Consider the following 22027-nt stretch of genomic DNA (forward strand, 5'->3'; position numbering starts at 1 on the left):
GGACCCCTCATGGGGACAAGGACTGGGAAAATATACTGCAAAGCACACCAAGGGTATCTCGGAACACACGATTCAGGCTCATAAGTTTCTACACGTTACATCAAGAATACATCACTCCGGAACAAATAAACCGGTAGTTCCACAGGGAGGAACCAAAGTGCCCTAGAAGTAGAGCAGTAGAAGCACATTTTATCCACATGATGTGGAGCTGCCGGGCATTGGTCCATTAATTGTAGGAGGTCACAAGGGAGACAGCCCAAATCACAGAAAAAATAGTACCCTGTACACCGACACACTGTCTGCTCAATATGTTCCCACACACGGCCAAGACCAAAGTTACAGCAGGATTCCAAGACCTGGCTTTCATATTAGACAAACGGGAAATCAACGGCAGGTGGAAGGCACGGATAGCCCTAGCATCACTATGTGGAGGCGGGAGCTGGAACGATGGGCGGGTTGTGAGAGCAGGGCCCTGATGAGTAACGCAAGACGCGGCATAGGCAGAATAGAGAGGGCCCAAGCATGGGAGATACTTGTGGAGGAGATTAAGCACACTGGCTAAGAGTCTGGCAACCCCTCCACAATGGCAGGATCCAGACAGGGGAGTCCCAGAGACAGGACCCTGAGCCTGACCCAGGACTGGGACCCAAGGAAAATGCACACAGAATTAGAAAAGAGGACCAGATCATGTACGTTTAGGAGGTGCAGATATGAAGATTACACAGCCCGCTACCGATTATTAAAGTAAAAGCGATCCATTATGGAAGGTAAGACTTGTGACAGCCTGCAGTGCGAGGGAGGCGGGAGATTTGGGGAGGGGGAGTTTGAACGAGCTCAAACAACTTGGAGATGCCAAGACAGTAACTGGGTTATCAAGAAAAACAGAATGTAACTCAAAAACAGTCAGTCATGTTGCATGAGATATGTAATCTTAATTAAAGACAGCATGAGAATGTGTGACACCAAAACCCAATAAAATATGTTTTTTTTAAAACATGATATGAAAATATGACATTGTCTTTAAAATGAAAAGTTATTTCTTTAATATGCATAAGCGTTCCAAAAGCGCTTCACCTTAATACATAAGATTTTTTTTGCACAGCGCACGCCATGAACTCATGTATTAGAAGATACCCTCAAATGTGATGACAAAGAATAAGGAGGCTCTGGAAACTAAAGTATTTGACAAGAATTAAACATTTTAGTCAAGCAGGAAAGCCAGGATTAGTCCCAGGTTTTCTGGTTTCACATTATGCAATTCACCCACTAGATGGCTACTGCCTCTTTCTCTCCTTTTCAACACCAAAGTTTTATGCTTTGCTTTTCAATTCTATGTGCCTGATGGTAGAACATGGGAGGCAGGCAGAACCCACATAAAGCTCTGTTCATTTTGAACTTGAGGGCCCAAGAGTATATCGAGTTGAGCCGGAGCCAGGCCTCTGGCTTGCACCTTAGTCGAGCCTTAAGGGGCTCGCCCATCTCTCTGTACCACCTGTCACATCAGTCTTGTGCATCCAATATTTTTGCGTCCCTCGAGTACGCCTAAGCAAAATTTTGATTACAGTGGGGTAATCTGAGTAATTTCACAATGCTCTTGTGATGTTAAATTACTAAAATCACACGATTACACCGGTTCATGCAGGGCCGGCCTAAGGCATGTGCAAGCTGTGCACCTGCACAGGGCCGCCAAACCCCAGGGGCCGCCACGCCAATATATATCCTTAGATACATATTTGTGTGGCGGCCCCTGGCAGGGATTTGGCGGCCTCGGGCCCCCTACCTACACTCCCTGCTCAGGGCCTCCGTGAGCCTAGAGCCGGCCCTGGTTCATGGAATTTAGAGTAATCTGGGGCAAAAACGCCAACCCACGAGCACAGGAACAGAGATCAAGCAGCTACTGCTGTTCCTGCTCTATTGAATTTAGCACTATTTTATTAGAGCAAAATATGATCCTCTGGGTAATGTTGGACACGAAGGTGCATCTTGTGCTGAGAAAATAGCTCTAAAGGCAGGGTTATGCTGCTCGCATAATTCTGTGTATTTTTGCTGTAATTTCATGTAATTACACTACAAGAAATTATGCAAGTTATGCCCACAATCTCTTCTCTCAGTCAACATTTACCTAATCCCCTTACCAGACCTAGGGGGTCATTAGGCACCCTATCGGTATTCGGGACCGCCCGCCATAAGAGCGGGGGTCCCGTTGGGGGAATTAGGATGTGCCCGCCACAGTGGCGGGCACATCCTTCATCTTTAGAATTGTGGCGTGCGGTGCACTCTGCACCGCCCGCCACAATGCTAAAAATGTTTAAACGCATTTGCATATGCAAAACCGCAGGCACCGCGCGGTGCCTGCCGCTTTGCATATGCAAATGTGAGGGGGCACCCTAGGTACCCCCGTGTGCAACCCCCACTCCTCCTTCACTCTCGGGGCCCGCAGGGGGCCCCCAGAGTGAAGACCGCATGCCTTTTCGTGGCGGCATTGCCGCCACGGAAAGGCATTGTCAAACGCCCATTGTAATATGGCTGCCGGTGTCTGATAGACACCGCCACCATATTAATCTTTCCGTCCGCCGAGGTCCTCCCCGCCATACTAATATGGCGGGGGGAAAACGAGTGAGGATGCCGCCTGGCGTGGGCAATCCGCCCGCCATCCTAATGGACCCCCTAATTAGATTGTTCAACCTCACTTGCTACAATTTAGTAGCTTATACACAAATAATTCTAAAACTGAATGGCCACAAATAATTCTAAAAATGAACGGCTAAAAAGACGTCTAAGGATTTGGAGATTATGAATGCCTCCATGCTTTAAATGCATGGATGAAGAATAACCACCTAAATGTCTACACCTCACAGATAGAGATTATGACATGTGGACAATGGGACACGCACCAGTATGCTGACATATGGCCTAAGGAAGTCAGGAACCTTCCAACTACATCAAGACAAGTGAGAAACCTAAAGGTAACCACAGATTCAGACCTATTCTTGATAACACATATCAACCAGGAGAGGGTGAGGGGGGGGTGTGGCGTAACAGCCAGAGCTGCTGACTTTTGAGCTAGGGAACCAGGAACGAGTCTCAGCGTTGGAGCAACATTCTATGATTCTGGAAAAATCACTTAATCTTGTTGTACCTATCAAAAATGAATGTGGTCTTGTGTAATGTAACTGGTGCTCATGTGAAGCGCTCCAACAGCTTCGGGTCGAATTCACGCTATATAAAACGGAAGGGAAAAAAAACAAGGTCACAAGGAAAACCTTCTACACAGTGAAAACACAGGGATCAGTGGTGTAACAATGGCTCCCGCAGCCCCAGCAGTGCGGGCCCCCTGAGTACAGTAGCCTGCCTTGACAGCTCCTGATTGAGTCCAGAGGGGGGTCCCTCCATATTGTTTGCATGGGGGCCCCTGAAGTTTTATTATGCTAGTGACTGGGAGAAATCTTCCAAAACCTTGGATAACAACAGAAGCTACAATCCAGCCTTACGCTTACAATCTCCAAACTCAACTATGTCACCTGCCTATATTTTTGCTCCTCCAGTTTCATCACATGCAAAATGTAATTAACCCATAATGTTACTTCAAGACTGTTTCTCCAGCTCCACCCCTGAGAGCGCCTCACACCATCTTCCAAGCACTTCACTGGACACCTGTAGCAAGGTGAGCAATGTTAAGGTACTTTGCATCATCCACACAGCCTCACAACGAAAAGGAACACTATGCATTCAAATTAAATTCAAACAATGCAAACAAACTAGGGCACTGCGCTTGAGCTTTGCATAATGGATCGTCAAAAAAACCATTGGAGACATCGCTTTCTCAGTACAATCCGACAAACCCTGGGACACACTACCTAAAAAGAATTGAAGCGCGCAAGAGCATTTACAGTTCAGAATTGAGGTGAAATCACAGCTATTTTCGAGATAACCCATAACCACACCAGCCCATAGCCCTGAGATAGGATCCAAAACAATAATCATCACAAATACAATATACGGTCTAAAGTCAACAGGTATGGGACAGCCCCACCATCACACAACTTCCAATGTCTGGTGATTTCTCTGATATTACCACAAACATTGCTTGCAGCAAGCACAAATCTATTCAGTGTGTCATGCCTTGCAAAAGGTTTATACAGCGTGCCTCTGCAGGTACAAAACTGCCATGATTTGCAAATGTGGACCGTTTGATTGGCTAAAAGGGGCCGCGTTTAATTTGGTGCCAGGGCTCTTTTTTGGTCCCATTCCCCCCCTACAGGTAGGCTGGGTCTTTAATGCCCAGGCAGGGCCTTAAAGTCAAGCAGGGTGTGTTACAAAGACGCAGCGCGTGCTAGACAGAGACAGAGCTCTTGTAGAAGCAGGCAGTGTCTGTGGCACCCAGGCAGGGTGTGATACACACAGACATGGCTCTATTGCAAGCATGGAAGGTCTGCTACATCCAGGCGAGGCATGTTACACCCACGCATGGTGTTATACACGTATGCAGGGCGGGCAAAAACCCAGGTAGCACTCCGTGACTGACAGGCACAGTCCTGTATTCCCTGGTAAGGTGTGTCCCTGGCAGGTGCCATTGAACAATTATGTATCTGCAAATAGACTGGTCAGAGATAAGAGGGAAAAAAAGAGGCTTGTCGGAGTCATTGCCTTGTGAGAAGGGCAGGAAGGAAGGAGGGACCTGCGCGGAGCTACCTCTTGGAGCACACCGAGGCCCTCTCCCTGGGCCGCTGCCAACCAACGACCTCACGGTGCCCTTGAGATGCCAGGTAGGGAAGGCAGACGACGCCTCGCCCAATAATATTAATTATAAATTGATTTGTAGCTACCTGTTCATATTTGAGTCCTGCGGGTTGATAGCGCTTTGGCTAACATTGTGGGTCCGGCGGGTGAACGTGTGCTTTTGGCCGAGGGACTAGACGCACGTGCCGCGGGGCTCGTGATCGGAGGTATTTAGCTCCAGGTGAAAAATTAAATGCGTGAAAGGGAATTACGCGAATTTCGCACAGCCCTTAATGTTAGTTATTCTGTGACGGGTGTTAGTCTAAAGTGTTCGCTGCGCTTGCCATGCTCTGACCGTAACAGAACAAAAAAAATCGCCCCCTTTACAATGATTTTAAATGCCTTTTGGATCCTTTGTCTTGTTTGTTAAACCACTTTCATATTAAATGTAACAGGAGAACCCCGATCCCTGCCAGTTTCAAGGATCTTGACAATCTGCACTGATATACCTCAAAGAACAAATATTTCCCTACAAAACTTTGCGTTAAAAGAGCTCATATTACCTTAAATAGCACGGACGCCAGTCTAAATTCAATAGAAACGCAGCTGTGTTGCTGCTCCTTCGTTCTATGATTCCCACTGCTTCGGATGGCATTTTCTTGCACATGGAAACATGGACTTATTTGCACTTTGGGTTTGGCGGTCTACTAACGCACACCTGAGGAGCTGAACTATGAATGACATTTGGCCTGGTAGTTGAAGCTTTGGCTCAAGCCTGTACATTTTAAGAGCATGACAATGCTGGCCACAGGGCGTGCAAGAAGAAAAATGTGTCTTAAAATGTTATCATCAATAAAAAAAAAACTGCAAACTAATAGCATCAATAAAAATCACCAAAATAATAGCATCAATAAAAAATTTAAAATACTAATAGCATCAATACAAAAAAACAAAATAATATTTATTTATTTATTTATGGGTTTATATAACGCTATGAATAAACTCCCAGAGGAGTATCTCCGCGCTGTAGCAACCGGTACAGAAACTGATAAAGGAGCAAAGAATTAAAAGTACTGTGAGCAGAGGGGCTAATTAAAATGAACCAAACAGAAAAGTTTTCAAATATTTTCTGAATTGAAGGTGCTCATTGGATTGCCTTAATGACAGCGGGAGTGAGTTCCACAAGTTGCAATAGCATCAGTAAAATAACAAACACAAAGTTTTGTGCTTTTGGAATTGTAAAAAACACATCCACAACCGTAACACTTGAACTTCCCAGTGGTTTGTCTTTGTTAATATTCAATTTCTTCTCTTTCGATGTGCCTTCACAAAATTTATCACCCACTTTGGCTATGTCCACCACATTCGGTTCTTCATTCTCCTTTACCCATCCTGAGGTAGGTTCTATACTCTCAATGATGGAAATATGTGACTCTTATTTAATTCCACGTGGGGGTCTTATCCGGCAAATAAGCAAGGTACCCTTTTCCATAATTTAGGGATTGAAGGGAAAAATATATATTAGAGAATAGATGAAGATCCTATTGGTCAGGATGGCGGAGAGCCAGCGCACGTCACCTCATCGCCATGTAATGAAACTCGTTCCCCGGAATCACTTGAAAGAAACAGGAAATACGGACATAAGTTAAGTACAACCTCGTAAACCATTATCAGCTGATCGAAGTCCTAAGAGCTCGCAACTCAGTGCTTTCATTTCCACATATTTTCTTGTGAACATTTGAAACACGTCCTTGAAAGAAACAGCACAATACATACTCAGAACATTGATATAGTATTGTCAGCGATTGTGTTGCCATACAAACACTGTCTAGGACCTACGCGGGCAAGAAGGAAACAAGCCCATTTAAATATAATGTTCTGCTATGTTAGGATATCTTATGCTATGCTAAGTTATGTTATGCTATGCTAAGCTATGTTATTGTAATTGTAATTATATATATATATACATATATATATATATACATATATATACATATATATATGTATATATATATATGTATATATATATATATATATATATATATATATATATATATATATATATATATATATATATATATATATATATATATATATATATGTATATATAGTACTTACTACCCTTGACGAGGCGTTGCAGCACTTTTAAGAAATAAACACATTACTCTGGAACCCAAAGGATTAGTGGTGGATTAGTATAGGTAAATATAAGTTGTTCATTTGGTGGTGGATATGGGAGTCTGTTAGTTTGACTGAACAGAATAGAGGAGGCAAAGAGGGAAAGAGGAGGAAGCGTCTAGATAGAGTTATTTGGGAGTTTATATTAGTCAGATGAGGTTTGGGATGAGTCAAAGGAGGACTAGAGGAGGGAAGAGTCTAGAAAGAGTTATTTTGGAGATCATAGTAGTAAATCGAGGTTTGGGATGGGTCAAAGAGGGATAGAGGAGGGAGGAGCCAACAAAACATATTAGGGAGACCATAGCAGTAGAATGGGGTTTATAATGAGTCAGAGAGTGATGATACAGGATATATTGAGAGAGGTATGTGATGAGACATAGAGTAGTGAGTTGGAGGTGGTTGAATGTTCTTTCTTTCTGTCTGTCTTTCTTTTCTTTCTTTCTTTCTTTCTCTTCTCCTCACTCTGGGTCTTTCTTTCTTACTTTCTTTCTTTCTTTCTTTCTAATAAAGTCATAAATATGTAGATACATACCTATATAGGAATGGTATACATGTATAAGGAAAATGAAAAAGGGATATAAAATTGTATTGCATAAAGTTCCATAGTGCAAGTATAGATAGAGAGAACTTCAGAATTTCAGGTGTTGCTGTATGTAAAAGGCAATTTAATTGAGTATTTTTATAAGTTGTTTTAATGTTTTCCTCAATATTTTAATAGTGAACCATTTATAGATGCAATTCTTTTAATATTTACATATTGTGATAGTAAATAAAATAAGCCGCGAACCATAACCATCTAATGAAAAACTGTATATGAAAACTATGCAGTGAACGATATGCATGTTAGGCATAAAATAATGCACAAATCTATCTATCTATCTATCTATCTATCTATCTATCTATCTATCTATCTATCTATCTATCTATCTATCTATCTATCTATCTATCTATCTATCTATCTATCTATCTATCTATCTATCTATCTATCTATCTATCTATCTATCTATCTATCTATCGGTATATATATATATATCAAGAGTTGCCAATAAGAGACACTAGACAGTAAGAGGTACTACACCCATGATATTGTTCTTCTTTTCTTTGTGTCATGACTGAAAAATCATCTTTTCAAACTTTATTGCACTTGACTTGCATTACCTTTTCTTAAAGAATATAGCCACACATTGATTGAAGGTACTGCACCTATAAAGTATCACAACTGTTGCATTATTATGCTGTGGGTCTTTTAACAATCTCTCACTGACATTTAACATGTATAAGTAATTATTGTTATGAAATCACTGTTATATTTTCTTTTCACAATAATTGTTTCAAGCACTATGACTCAAAATGCATTTAATATTGAGTCTTTTTTTCATTTGTATGTCTGTCTACACGTGATGATGTGAGAGAGAAAAAAATGCATTTATACTTCCGGACCAGGAAGGGTGGTCATGTGACCAAGAGCAGGATTGCTCGAAACGCGTTGTTTGTTGTACCCGATTAAAACTTAACTTTGAATTTAGTGGATCGGTGTGGCTCGTTCTTCGTTTCCTGGCTGGAGTGAAGTTTCTTGTTGGATATATATATATATATATATATATATATATATATATATATATATATATATATATATATATATATATATATATATATATATATATATATATATATATAGGTACTTATAGTTATGACCTAGGAAATTTGTTTTTTGACTTCCCTATAACTTAGGGGCTGTTTGACGAATCTTCAAGAAATTTCCCCAAAATAGTGCACCCTTGATTTTGGTTGTGCATGTCAAATTTCAGGGTGATCTGTAAAGCAGGGGATGAGAAAAAGGGGGAGGGGGTCAAAAAAAGTGTGTTTTCCATGTTAATTTCTATAGAGGCTTTAGGCACAACTACAGTCCAAACTGCTGGACAGAATTACACCAAATTTGGCAGAAATGTAGCTCTTGGTCCAGAAAGCACTCTTTTTGTTATTTGATGGAAAAGTATTCAGTAGTCTTGGAGATATTACAGAAAATCCAAATTTGTATATCTATGGTCATAAATACTTAGGAACTATTTTGCAATGAATCGCAAATGCTGACCTCTCAGCAATCCCAGGGTGTGGGACTTACTGAAGGTAACAGGAGGGGTAGTTGGCCCACATGGACGTCCTTGGGGGCCAACAACAACTGGCACACTGATGGTTGGGGGATGAAGTCCTTTTAGTTCCAGAGGGTCCTTGGGGCCAACAATCCCTCCGGTTACCTACCATAAGGACCACACAGTGGGCTGAGAGGCCTTTGGAGGCCACACCCCCTTTCTACACCACTCTGCAACCGCACCCCCAGGCACCTTGCTGGTTGTTTGATGAAGTCACCTTGGCTCCAGAGAGTCCTTGTGGTCAACAATCCCTCCTGATACATCCTGTAAGCCCAACACAGTGGGATTGCTGAGAGGTCTTTGGAGGCCAACCCAACTTTTTCTACCACTCTGCAAACGCATCTCCTGATGCCCCACTTGTTGGGGATAAAGTCCACTTTACTCCTGAGGGTCCTTGGGGGCTAACTACCCTTCCTGTTACCTACAGTAAGTTCCACACTGCTGCATTGCTAAGAGGTTATTGGAGGTCGGGCCCCTTTTCCCACCACTCTGCAAATACTGCTCCTGGCACACTACTGGTTCAGGGAAAAAGTCCACTTTAGTCCTGTGGCCCTCAGGATGCATGGGAACGTCATCCCTCTCATCAGCAGTGCGCCAAGAGGTGCGTTTGCAGAGTGGTGGAGAAAGTAGGTGTGGCATCTGACCTCTTTTCAGAAATCCTGCCGCATGGGACTTACTGGAGGTAAGAGGAGGTCTTGTTGGCCCCTAAGGTCCCTAAACGGCCAAGGAGACTTCATCCCCCAAACAGCAACACAGCAGGAGGTGCGATTGAAAAGGTTACAGAAAGGAGACTGGGCCTCCTCCATCGTGCCGGTAGAATATTCTTTTATTTAACTATAACGGAATGGGGGCCATGTGGTCCCCCTTCCCTGGGCCATATTTGGCCCTAGGGACCCCTTCCCCCAGGGCCAGACATTTTAAGAATGGGGGTTGGGGGCTATGTGGCCCCTTCCCTGGGCTGATTACGGCTCTGGAAACCCCATCCCCTGGGGCCCGGCGTTTCTTTAAAAAAAAAAAAACAGAAAGGGGCCCCATGGCCCCCATTTCCTGGACCAATTTTTGGCCCGGGGACCCCATCCCCCGGGCCTACCCTTTATTTTTGTTTTAAATGTATTTATGAAACAAGGGCGGGGGGCTTCATGGCCCCCCTCCTGGGATGTATTCAGCTCCAGGGACTCAAATCCCTGAGGCCCGGTCTGTAGTGTGCTTGCCTTGTTCCCAACCATGGCACCCCCACATCCAGGGCACCCACTGCCTTTTATGGCTCCCCATGTCCTGCAGGAGCTGGCATTGCTTTTACCTTTTGGGAGCTGCTAACATGCTGCTCCCTGTGTGTAAAGGCAAATTGTGCACCATTTCGAGCAAGCAAGAGGAAAATGCACTTGCTTGCTCAAAGTGTAGCACTGTTTGCTATGGCTTGGCATGAGCAGTGCTTCCGCCAGGCCCATCGGCCTCCCTCTTTTCTTTGTATTTGCCCCAGAGAGGTGGTGGTCCCCTGAGCTGCGGGTAGGCACTACTACTCCCCACACTAAATCTAAATAAAGCCCCGGGGAGGTGGCAGCCCCAGGGGCTGCTGGGGGGTCCATGTGGTCCCCCAACTTTTAATAAATTAAAGCCCTGGGGAGCTGGCAGACCCTGGGGCTTCGGAAGCATCTATGCAACCCCTCACAATAATTTACAATAAAGCCCCAGGGAGGTAGCAGTCCCTGTGGCTGAGGGGGTCCAAGAGGCTCCTCATTGGAAAGGTAATAATCCCCAGAGAAGTAGTGGTCCCTGGGGCAGTAGGGGAGGCGTTACGGGCATCCCCACATTCAAATTTTAAGAAGCCACAGGAAGGTCGTGGGCCCCGGAAAATAATGATCCCCAGGAGGGGGAGCCCATGCGCCCCTCCCATTATTTAAAAAAAATCCCCCAGGACTTGGCTCACCAGTGGGCAGAAAATGAAGAGCAGGATTCCATTCTTTTTTTTTTTTCTTTTTTCAGAGGGATCCACTGATTTCTCCCCCCCAAAAATGCCTTTTTGGCCCTGAGGGGTCCCAGTGGGACCCACCAAGAGGCCTAGGGGGTCAGTGTGTCTCTACCCTGCCCCCTCTTCTATTGTTAATATTTCTTGTGGGACTCAGTTCAACCGAGTACTAAGATGGCTGCCAACACTTCCTGGTTGAAGTGTTGGCAGCTAATTAAATTTCAGCCGCATTTCCGTAAGATTTTGGTCTACCCAATATCTATACTTTTTATGGTTTAAATCTTTTTATTGAAGTTTTTATCACATACAAAAATAATCATGCAGGTTTAGCCGCCGTGTCGTTAACATTGCTAAATTCATGACCCTGAAGGGACAAGCCAGATCCGTTAGTACAATAATGGGTTTGTGCCAAATTAGAAAAACCTTACATGAAATATAATTAGCGCGAAGAAACATAACAGTGCGAAAACATAATAAACCCTCCCCTTCCCCTTCCCAACCACCACCTGTGTTCCAAGTCCACCACTTAAGCTATTTAAACTATACTTGGTCTCAATCTCTATTCCGTCTGTTGGGTATCAGAGAGGCACAGTAAGCAGAGATATCGGGGGCAAGTAACTTCCCGGAATTCAGAGGCCAACATGGATAGAAAGGGTTGCAATAGTTCGACATATTTGGATCCCTCCCCCGCTGTTGTCAGTGTTAGCTTCTCCATTCCAAGTACATGCCACAGGCGGTGTACCCAGCCTGTGAAGGTTGGATGTGGGAGGCACGCCAGTGTGTGAGTATATTTTGCATCGCTGAGCCCAGCGCAATTGCTATCTGGCGGCCTCTACGAGAGCGTAGTGGATAGGTCAGGGGGTCTGGGAGGCCCAAAAGAACATATGCAGAAAAACGTGGAATTTCTGTATCAAAGTGTTTATCCACCTTGTCCAGCACTTGTTTCCAAAAAGGTTGGATATGGTCGCACTCCCACAATAAGCGGACCTGATCATTGAGCGCCCAGTGTCATGCTTGCAAATTCCGAAGTCTCTCCGCTTCAGGCATCCCATGCTCCTGTTTAAATTGGTAAAATGGGATAACTCCCTCTGTGGTATACATGTGATACAGGAATCAACACCCAGCGGGTCCCATCTTGCAAAGACTACCATGTCCATACCAGGTTGAAATCTGGGTTGTCCATCAACGGAGTGAGCGGAGATGGGAAAGTAGTAAGTTCATGTTTAAGGTTGGTTTGATCCCATATCTCCATGGGGACTTGCGTAATATGTGAAGCATATAAATTAGGGGGCCTATGTTGTTTGCGGAGAAAGGGGATTTCCTGTAGGAGCCTGGCAGCCACTGCCTGGTCCTGGAATAACCAGTGTTTTTCCGATTCCCAACAACCCCACTCAACCAGTAGGCGCAGTTGGGCTGCCTGGAAGTAGAGCTGTAAATCAGGGAGTCTGAGTCCACCTCCCTCCAGGGGGAGTGCCATCAGCCTCTGCTTCAGGCGCGGCTTCCGGCCATTCCAGATGAACTGGGCAAGTTGTGATTGCGTCTGCTGTATCCAGCCTGAAGGTGGCCTAAGAGGGATAGTACGAAATAAATGAAAGATCTGAGGCAGAATGGTCATCTTGACTGAGCTACTTTGCCTAGCCACGATATGTGGTAATGCTTCCATTGTCTCAGTTCTCGCCGGATTTTCTGTTACAGGTGCGCGTAGTTAGTGGTAGCTGTTTTCGAAAGAGAGGAGGCCAACTGGATCCCCAAGTACGGGACTGCATATGTTGCCCATTGAATGGGGAACAGGCTTTGAAGATATTCACGGGTGAGTCGCATTAGGGATAGATCTAGGGCAATCAACTTGTCCATATTCACTTTGAATTTGGCAATCCGTGCAAAGAGATCCAAGTCCCCTAGGTATGCCGGTAGTGCGCCCAGTGGGTTAGATAGTGAAATCAAAACATAATCAGCGTAAAGACTGATCGTATGGGTATAACCGTCAAATCAGATCCCGGTGATTGATGGGTTGTGCCGCATCTTTTGGGCCAGTGGTTCCATATAAAGAGCGAAAAGGAGAGGCGATAAAGGGCACCCCTGCCTTGGACCTCTCTTAATGGTGAATCAGGAAGATGTGTGTCCGTTTACGTGAACTGTAGCCATCGGGAATGTGTAGCAATTCAAGACAAATATGCGGAATTTCTCGCCCATCCCCACTCGTTCTAGAACTTGCTCCAGGTAAGGCCAGTGGACTCCATTGAACGCCTTTTCAGCATCAATAGCGATCATCATGTATTCTCCCTGTGTACGTGTGGCTTTTTCTATAAGGTGCAGTGCTCGTTTCGTGTTGTCAGAGGTTTGACGTTCAGGGATGAAGCCCGCCTGATCTGTATCAATGAGATCAGGCATATGAGGCGCAAGGCGGGCGGCCAGAATCCCCGTGTATAAGTTAAGATCTATATTAAGAAGGGAGATAGTATGATATGCCCCACACTGAGTCTTGTCCTTTCCTGGTTTGGGGATCACCGTTATGGAGACCTCCAGGAGATCTCACGGGATCGCACCAGGTTCCGTAAAGGAATTAAAAAGTTGAGTGAGGAGAGGGGCGATCTGGGCACATTTTTATAAAAAACAGCAGAGAAGCCATCCGGCCCGGATGCTTTCGCTGGTTTGAGGTGCGCAATGGCGGCAATGACTTCTTCTGGTTGAATGTCTCTATCAAGGTAGTCGGCTTGAACTTTAGTCAGAGCCGGTAGAGGGATGGAGTCGAGGAAGGCTGCCCCAACTGAGCTCTCTAGTGGAGAGTTGGCATAGAGGTTGTCCCTGTCCTCCGAGACACGTTCATCATCCCTCCGGAGAATTTCCTGAACCCTCTGCTTTTTACTGGTCTTGCGTAGCTTATGAGCAAGAAGTCACCCCCACCTATCTCCCCCTGTATAATAAGCGTGCCGCAGTCGCAAGGCCGTGAATTCCGCCCCCTATCCTGGTCGAGTGCCACGAGTTGTTGGCGCACTGCCTTAAGTTGCCTCCACACTCGAGGAGCTCCCGTTCTCTGATGCATCTGTTCCAGCACTCTGTTTTGTTGGGTGAGTTCTTTCCTCTTGCCCCTACGCTCTCCCTTGTCTGCAGCTGAGATGGCTATTAACTCCCCCCTAATGACTGCCTTTAGTGCCGCCCATTGTGTTGCGAGGGTGGTGTCAGTGTTGGCATTGTGAGAGAGGTAGTCAGTGATGGCGGGCTGTACCTGCTTAACCACTTCCTCGTGATGCAGTAGTATATACCTGAGGCGCCATGTCCTAGAGGGCCGGTGTATATGTGGGAGGGTAAGAACAGCTGTTACCGGTGCATGATCTGAGAGAGAGGCAACTCCTATTTCTACCTCTGTCGTTAGCACGTGTACGGGCGTGGATGCCAGCAGGTAATCTAATCGGGCGTATGTTTTATGCGCACTCGAGTAGTAAGAGTATTCCCGGCTTTGGGGGTGGTAGCTACGCCATAGGTCGCTGAACCTTAAGTCTTGTAAACTGGTCAGACCCTCTGCGGAAAGGGCGCCTGTCTGATGTGTTCATTGACATGATCTGTCTAGGGTGTTATCAAGAACCAGGTTCAGATCTCCCCCTAGAAGAATGTGGCGATCGGGCGTGGCTGTGGCTTCCATAAGAGCGGAGTGTACGAATCGTTCCTGGCCATCATTTGGGGCGTACACTGAGCCAATGGTGAGTGTTAAACTACCTATGAAAAATCTATAAGTCAATAGTCTACTCTTTATCTTGGCCTCTTTGTGTAAAACCTCCCCTTTAAACCGCTGAGCTACCAGGATACCAACCCCGGCTGTTTTAGTCGGACCTGAGGAGAAAAACTGAGTTGGGAACTTCTGGGACCGGAGGCGGTGATAATCTTTAGACAAGAGGTGCATTTCCGGCAACAGGCAGATATCCGTTTGGGTATGTTCCAGACACAAAAGAACCGCTCTGCGCTTCACCGGGTTATTAAGACCTTTCACATTTAAGGTGAGCATTTTAAGCGTGGTAGCAGGCCTTCACAATGGTAACAGCATAAAAAGCAATGGTGGGGCGCTGAATCCGATACTACCTAGGGGCGGGGTATTCTCTTGCCTTAGAGTGCCAGGATGACGTAGACCTACGCTAACCCTGAAAAGAAGGTGAACAATGAACACTGAAACCCCCCCAAATGTATAAACTTTGAAAAAGGAGAACAGTAACATATTGTCCATCATCCGTAGGTGATTGGAAGTGTGGCAAATTGGGGTAGTCGACCAAGATTCGAAAAGCCCCCTTCCCGCCAACGGCCCAGGGCATAGAACAAACAATCAGTCAGCCATTTGATATCGTAAAGTTCAGCCAGGCTGAGATGTAGCCAGTTCTGTCGAGGCAGTTTCAAGAGCGGTCTGCTGGCCCTTCGTTATTTCTGCAGCAGGGGGTTTCCTAGGGCGACTTCTGCGCCATCGGGGCTTGGAGTCATCCATTTCCATTTTGGGGCCCTCCGTATCATTCTCCTCCGTAGGGGGATCCACCCCCAGCAAGTGGCAGGATTCTGACAGGGATCGTAACTGGTACAGTTTATTGTCCATGCGGAACACGAGACGGAACGGATGGCCCCAACTGTATGAAATATTGCGCTGTTGGTAGTGAGCAGTGATGGGTCTAAAGGTTCTAAGTTTTTGCAGGGTGAGGACTGACAAGTCCTGGTATAGAACTGGCGTCTGATCGCAAAACGTCAGAGGGTGTAGCTGGCGAGCTTTTTGGAGGGTATCTTCTTTTATGCCGTGATCTTGCACGCAGACCAAAATGTCCAGTGGCGGAGCCAATGGGGCCCACGGGGGACCCACCCTATGTGCTCTGTCCAGGCGTAGCTCCGTTTCTAGGGGTATCCCTAGGATGTGATTGAATAGCTCCTTCATATACCTGAAAAGGTTCTTTGTGTCGTCTTCTAGTTTCACTCCTCGAATCCGGATATTATGGCACCTGGAGCGTTTTTTCAGATCTTCGAGGTGTGTCTGAAGGTCAATCTGCTGATCATTAATCCTGAAAACCTCCTGCTGCAGCGCTGCTAGTTTTGTGTCCATTCCGTCGCTTTTGTCTTCCAGCTCGGCGACTCCTTCACCTATGCCGTCCACGTCCCTGCGGACCTTCTTTATTTCCTCTGCAAATTCTCTCTTGAGTGTTTGGATATCTTTCCTTAGCGCAACAAACATGGATTCCAAGAATGCCTTGGTGATCGGTTTCGCCCCATCATGTCGCTCAGATGTGGGCCGGGTAGTGCCTGATGCCATGCTGGTAGATTGTTGCCCGACCTGGGCTTTCGCCGATAAGTCTTTCAGTGTCTTATCTCAGCGCCCCCGGGAGGAGGACATATCGCGTCAACTACTGAGTTCCAGAGGAGCTGTGAGCTAACAGTGTTCCCATCGGGGTACCAAGACCACTACCCCAGGGAACGTTGGGATCTGGTATGTCTGACCTTCTCGCTGCACTTAGCCCTTTTGGGAAACAGGGCACAATGGGTGGTGCTGTGGCTGGGCAGTCACTAGCGGAGGGGTCCCGGTGTCTCTCTCCTTGTACCCCCTCTAGTAGGCCCAACTTCTCACCCCGTGCTGTCTTACACCGAAATCCGCTGATGGCTCACTGTTTGCAGAGGTAGTCTCCCTCGCCGCTCTTACCCGCCACAAAGCTGCGCTCCTTAGGCAGCGCTTGCCTGAAGACGTCTGTGGTCTCTGTCAGACTGTGTGGAGCTCCGAGGGGCCGGTTCTTCTTCTGCTAGGACCTAGCAGCCGTATTTCCCGGCGTGAGGGGGCTCTTCCAGGCTCCCAGGGCCCCCTGTCAGTCTTGTGCCCGCCTCCGCCTCTTCGGCTTGTGGCTCTGTGATTGGTATATGGCGCTCTCTTCGTGTCCCAGGCTGGGCCTCCAACCCCCACCTCCGTGTGGCAAATGCCAAGTCAGGCTGCTCTGCACCTATAGTGGATCCGCCGAGTCAGATCATCCTCTGCTTGCACTCCGAGGCTCACCCGGCCGGGATGCCTGGCGCAGTCCGCTGCTTCCCCTCACTCTCCCCCAAATGGCAGCCGCGTCTCTGCTAGCCGTGCCGACGGCAGGAGTTTGCCTCTACACCCCCCAGTGGGGCAGGGAGTCATCCAACTGCAGGCGTATCTCTCTCGCCGCTCCCCCCGTCGCGTAGATGTGCTCGAAAAAAGGAAGGGGGGCACTTGCCTTAGATGGTCCGTTGTCTCCGTGGCTCTGTGTCAAGTCCTGCGGTGCCGATCCCACGTCACCTGGGGCCCATCAGCCGCCGATCCCAACGCAGGAGTGCTCAACTGGGCCCCAGAGCTCGTGATCAGCGTCCTATCGGACGGTGTCTCCTTGTTGTGCTTCTCGTGGGTGGCAGGTAGTTCTCCCCTCGTTGCACTGGCAGAGCTTCGATATCGGGCCTCGTGGTGGGTTTCACCGAGGCAGGCCGCTCTCTCTCCCCGCCCAGGGGATCGCCTGGCAGTAAGGCCCAGATCAGGCCAAAGTGTGCCCAGCCGGCTGCAGCTCGTCCCGCCCCGCTCAGCAAATGGCGGTCGCGTCTCTGCCCGCTGTGCTGTCAGCCGGATTCCACCCTCTCTGTCCCAATCAAGTAGGGTCCTTCGATGGGCAGCGCGCTTTAAATGGAGCCCGGGTAACAAGCCCACTCTACTCCACAGCAACTCCACTTCTGCAGTTCAGCCATCAGCGGCCGCCTGGCCGGCCGCCTGGCCCCCATCTCTATGTGCAACACCCGGGCCCCGTGCAACAACGGTGGCTGGTTTCTCAGCCGCGCCTCCACGGTAGGGCCCAGGATTGCTGCCGGGCCCTCAACCATGGCGGGGTTCGGCAGAGTCACTCCCAAAAAGGCAGACTGGAGTATTCGTCTCTTCCCAGCTTCGCTATCGGACCGCAGCCAGGCTGCCCCTTGGATCCGCCTCCTGTGACTGCTCTCTCGTGGATCAGGACCGCCAACGCTGAGTACCATCTCTCTTAGGACGTATGAGGCCTGCCACTTCGTCACCTGGGCTTCCCTCTGCCCCGTCAGAAGTCTCCCGGCCTCTCCGCGCGGTTCTGCAGGTGAGTCGCATTTGTAGTTGCTCGTCTCACGCCATTGAGGGTATGCCCTCCTGGGCTCCTTGAATGCCTCGGGCAGGTGCCCCACCAGTACCACTACTGCACAAGCCCTGGTTCTTGGGCCAACAACAGCTAAAACTGCTAAAAGCCGGTGCTATAGCGGGCCGTCGCGGGAGCTCCGGAGCAACCATCTGCTCACGCCGCCATCTTGGCCACACCCCCATCTATATATTTTAAACTTAAATATCTCTGTAACTACCGAACAAATATATACCAAATCACAAAAAGCACACTTTCTGGACCAACTGGTAGCTTTATGCCAAATTTTGTGTAATTCCGTTCAGCGGTTCAGGCTGTCGTCGTGTTCAAAAAATGAAAAATCCCAAAGACATAACATAGGGAAAATATGTTTTGGGAACCCCCTTTTTTCTTGGCCCCCGCTTGATGGATCATCCCTAAACTTTCAACACCGCAGTTGAACCTAATAGGGGAAGTTTTTGGAAAAATGTGTTAAGATTCTTAAAGCGACACCAAAGTTATTGGCAAAACAAAAAACAGTTTTCCTTTGGAAACTTTGGTCCTAGACATAACTACCAACTGGCGACCGCTAGTAGGTAATACATATATTAATATATACATATATTCATATATATAAACCATAAATAATATGTACATTTGTTAAGCAGACCTAAAGTATCTCTATATATTTTAAATCATCAATAGTATATATTTGTACAAAAAAATTCACATATCTAAATACATACATATAATTCAATTATACATATTTACATGCACAAGCATATATTGTATATTTGTGTTTGAGTGTGGTGGTCATGTGGGAAACAGTCAACGCTTAAGTAGGTTCTGAAGATAAGAAAGCTATCTTTGGCTCTTAAGCTTGGTAGTGATGAATTCCATAATTTGGTTGCTTCAACAGAAAAAGATGTTCCACCATGTTTTTTTACTTGTATGCTAGTGATTTGAGGTGAGGTGACTATATTGAGCGGAGGTTCCTTTGTTGAACGTATTTAGTGATTATATTCCTGATAAAAAGTCATCTTGTTCCATGTATTGCTTCTGGGTTACACAAATAAGCTTGCAGGTGGATGTTATGTGCCTTTGTAGAGTGCTTATAACTACAATTATATCATTATTGCGGTTTCGCACTATGGGTGCCTTGTGTATGATGTTGTGAGTGCCCCATCAATACATTGTGTCTGTTTTATGTTGGTGATTGGTTGTACACGTTGGTTAGCAGAATTCTTTTCACTGTTTGTGTTAAAAATGGTTTGTGTTGGTGAGCATGAAAGTAAATTGTAGTAATTTTGGAAGATCTTTATAGTATTGTATGCGCATGGACTAGCTTGCTGAAGACATTTCCGTTTTCTTCAGAGGCATCATCTGTAGACAATCTCTAGCTCAGAATAAAGTGCTTTCCACGAATACATCACTATCCATGGAGTTTATTATTCAGAATTTGCTGAAATTAACTGTTGTAGAAAGCCCCTTTTCTCACGTTCTTATTTTTGTTTAATTACATGTGTTGTCTGACACTTTTAAAGAAATTGATGTCAATGGGCAGGGGCGGCTCTAGGCTCATGGCAGCCCTGGTCAGGGAGAGTAGGTAGGGGGCACCGGAAGAGGAGGTCCGGGCGGGGCGGAGCGTGGAGTCCAGTGAAGAGGGGGATCAGGGTGTTTGGAAGTGGAACAGAGTCGGAGGCCGCCAAATCCATGCCAGGGGCCGCCACCCCCCTGGCAGAGGATTATTATATTAAGGATATATATTGGCGTGGTGGGCCCTGCGGTTTGGTGGCCCTGTGCAGGTGCACAGCTTGCACATGCCTAAGGCCGCCCCTGTAATGGGGTGACGTAGATGTGAAATAAGGTCGGCGATAATGCTGAACCGTGCTGTACCCTGATTTCAAATTGTCCCAGCACACCCTCTGCTCCCTTGATGTGAGAAAAGGGCCTGTAAGAACCTTTCTAGCTTGGAACACATGTGCATTGATGCTGTGTGGTGAAACACCCTATTTAATAAGAAGTAATATAGACACTGACAGCATATTATGAAGTCACGTGACAAGATTATTAGATCTTAGCGCGGCCTTCGACACCGTCAACCACTCCATTCTACTTCATAGGGTGGAGGAGGTCGGTGTCTCGGGCCGCGCACTTCAGTGGCTGCAATCTTTTCTCGCCGATAGGACCTTTGTGGTATTTGAAAATGAAGCCTCCGCCCCTCAAATGTGTCTTAACTGCGGTGTACCCCAGGGCTCATCCCTCAGCCCCACCTTATTCAATATCTATATGAAGCCGCTGGCTGAGGTGGTGCTTCCCTGGGGAATACAACTTGTTACATACGCAGATGACACACAACTGATCATCTCACTATCTACCAATGATGCCCCTTTTGAAAGACTCTCCAGCTGCCTTAATAAAGTTCAGGAATGGATGGATGAATCCTTCCTGAAACTAAACGGGTCAAAAACTGAGGTGATGATGCTGGGACATAAAGCACCCACCACAGTGGATGGTTGGTGGCCGGACAAGCTGGGCCAACCACCCAAACCTAAAACCCAAATTAAGAGCCTTGGGGTATGGATTGACCCAGCCCTTAATTTTTCTGTGCAGGCCCTGAAGGTAGCTGCTACATGCTACGCACTCTTGAGGCTTTTAAGGAAAATCATCGTTCTTCTCCCCTTTGAGGCCAGACGGATTTTAGTGCAGGCGTTGATTTTGTCACACCTTGACTATTCTAATGCACTTTATCTGGGCTCCCCTCAAGGAACAATCAGGACATTGCAGACTGTTCAGAATTGTGCTGCACGCATGCTGCTGAACATTCCACGAAGAACCTCCGCCAAACCCGCACTCCGTTAGTTGCACTGGCTTCCAGTGCAACAGAGGATCGAATTTAAAACCTTGGTGACGGTCCACAAAGTAATTCATAAAAAAGCACCCCTACTGGTACAATCATTTTTTTGTCCCCACCTCCCTAGCCGGGAATTAAGATCCTCCAACAAGAACCTGCTCTCAATCCCTAAAACTAAAAAGGTGCGGATGGGTGGCCGACGTTTCTCCCTACAGGCTTCAAGACTCTGGAACAATCTGCCACTCGATTTGAGAATGGAAAGTAACCATCTTAGTTTCAGGAAGTCGCTGAAAACCCTGCTGTTTCTCTAAATTGGGTGAATGAACGTTTGTCCAAAGCGCTGGGATGCCTTCGGGTAGCCATGCGCGATACAAATGAGTAATCATTCATCATTCATTCAGATGCATCATGGTTCCACTGTTCCAAAATGTTCTTGCCTTGACAGAGTCCGACTTACAGGGTAAAACACATGTTGGCTGTTTCGGATCTACATTTGAATGTGCTGTTATGCTTCGATCAATGTGTCTACTGTGATTCGAACACATTGTCACATCATAAATCAGAGCAAAGACTGTGAATACGTAAAAGAAGAAAAACAAATCACTGATCGATCAAGAATTGTATCGCAATTGTTGATTCTTATGTTTCTGTTGAACCTTTGACTTGCTCAAATTCTGGGGTCGTAACAAACTCATGTTGCATTGTACGAATCTGTGTTTGACCCCAAGGTCACAGGTTCAAATCCCGACGGGTCCACTTAGACTTGGATCCTTCCAATATCAATAAAATGAGCACCACTGAATTAAGTAAAACGATAACTTTGTTATTCAGCGTCAAGATGCCCCGAGTGTAATGTGTGTTTTACGGACACACGTTATGCAAGGTTTGTGTTATGCTGCATTGAGGCGCCATACCATTTGTCAGTCAGGTATACAAAGACTTTGTGCAACATCTCTTGCTTTTTGCGGTCTCCCCCTCCTTCTATGTCTTCAAGCACATATTGTCTTTATACAGGTATAGGAAGGTTCGGACTGGCCCACAGGGCAATCAGGCAGAACCCAATGGG

The 22027-nt window shown here is 46.6% G+C and overlaps 1 protein-coding gene across 1 annotated transcript in view; it reads left to right on the forward strand.

Annotated features, from left to right (window-relative positions):
- Positions 1-4537: 4537 nt before the first annotated feature.
- Positions 4538-22027, forward strand: part of LOC144826620 (beta-1,3-galactosyltransferase 2-like) — a 157595-nt gene continuing 140105 nt past the window's right edge. The window contains exon 1 of the mRNA XM_078685156.1: positions 4538-4766. The gene's annotated coding sequence lies outside the window, so the exon portion shown is untranslated. The remainder of the gene's footprint in view (positions 4767-22027) is intronic.

Source organism: Lissotriton helveticus, chromosome 1_1 (genome assembly GCF_964261635.1).
Source record: "Lissotriton helveticus chromosome 1_1, aLisHel1.1, whole genome shotgun sequence".
In the NCBI taxonomy this organism is placed as follows: Eukaryota; Metazoa; Chordata; class Amphibia; order Caudata; family Salamandridae; genus Lissotriton; species Lissotriton helveticus.